This window comes from Choloepus didactylus, chromosome 7 (assembly GCF_015220235.1).
Source record: "Choloepus didactylus isolate mChoDid1 chromosome 7, mChoDid1.pri, whole genome shotgun sequence".
Taxonomy (NCBI): Eukaryota; Metazoa; Chordata; class Mammalia; order Pilosa; family Megalonychidae; genus Choloepus; species Choloepus didactylus.
The window spans coordinates 40,475,762-40,477,239 of record NC_051313.1 but is presented as its reverse complement, the minus strand read 5'-3'; the positions used below and the strand labels follow the sequence as shown (position 1 = coordinate 40,477,239).

The 1,478-nt window shown below is 48.2% G+C and overlaps 1 pseudogene; it reads right to left on the bottom strand.

Moving 5' to 3' along the window:
• Positions 1-221: 221 nt before the first annotated feature.
• Positions 222-1,184, bottom strand: LOC119540949 (annotated as a pseudogene).
• Between the last annotated feature and the right edge of the window lie 294 nt (positions 1,185-1,478).

Here is a 1,478-nt window from a genome sequence, read left to right as displayed (position 1 = left end):
TTTGTTTGTTTGTTTGGGGGGAGGCTGGGTGTACTTTATTGATGGTTCATGACAGGGTAGGGCTCTCAGCCCCTTCCCTTCCTTAGGAGGTCTGGGGTGGATGTTGTGGAGGATGGGCAATTCTCAGTGTTACAGGATCAAGCTGGGGCTAGGACTCCCCAGCAGCTAGTTGCCTCTCTCTTCCTTTCATGCTGTTGCTGGGGCTGGTCATCTAGGAGCTCTTACTCCTTGGAGGCCATGTAGACCATAAGGTCCACCACCCCATTGCTGTAGCCAAATTCATTGTTGTACCAGGAAATGAGCTTGATGAAGTGGTTGTTGAGGGCAATTCACCTCAGCATCAAAAGTGGAAGAGTGGGTACCACTAGTAAAGTCCCTCTAGGGGACCCTCTGATAACTGCTTCACCACCTTCTTGATGTCATTGTATTTGGCCACTTTCTCCAGTCGGGAGGTCAGAACCACAATGGATATACTGGGGTGTGGAGATACAGAAGACCATGCCAGTGAGCTTCCCATCCAGCTCCGGGATGACCTTGCCAACCACCTGGGCAGTGCTGGTAGATGCAAGGATGATGTTCTGGGAAGACCCATGGCTGTCACACCACATTTTCCCAGAGGGGCCATCCGCAGCCTTCGGGGTGGCAGTGATGGTGTAGACAATGGTCATGGGCCCCTCCATGATGCCAAAGTAGTCATGGATGACCTTGGCCAGGGGGACCAGGCAATTGGTGGTGCAAAAAGCATTGCTAATGATCTTGAGAGAGTTGTCATACATTTTTCATGATTCACACCCATCAAAAACATGAGGGCATTGGCCAAAGGTTCAGAGGTGATGACTCTTTTGGTGCCACCCTTCAAATGGGCCCCAGCCTTCTCCATGGTTGTAAAGACACCAATGGATTACACAACATATTCAGCACCAGTATCACTCCATTTGTTGTCGATGGGATCTCACTCCTGGAATATAGTAATGGGATTCCCACTGACGGTATTTCCCATTCTCAGCCTTGATGGTGCCTTTGAACTTGCCATGGATGGAATCATACTGGAACTTCTAGACCATGTAGTTTAAGTGAATGAAGAGGACATTGATGGCAACAATGTGCACTTTGCTGGAGTTTACAGCAGCCCTGATGACCAGGCACCCAATAAGATCAAATCCGTTTATTCTGACCTTCACCATCATTTCACTGCATGAAAAGATACAGCTGTCGGTTGAACAGAGAGGAGCAGAGAGCCTTGCCTAGGATTTTATTATACATTGGCTGTGTGTTAAGGCTCTTCTCCTGTGCTGGTTTGGATGTATTATCTCCCCCAAAATGCCGTTATCTTTGATGCAGTCTTGTGTGGGCAGGAAATGTATTGGTGTTGATTGGGTTGGAGACTTTTGATTGGACATTTCTGTGGAGATATGATCACTCAACTGTGGGTGAGACCTTTCATTGGATAATTTCCATGGAGGTGTGGTCCCACCCAT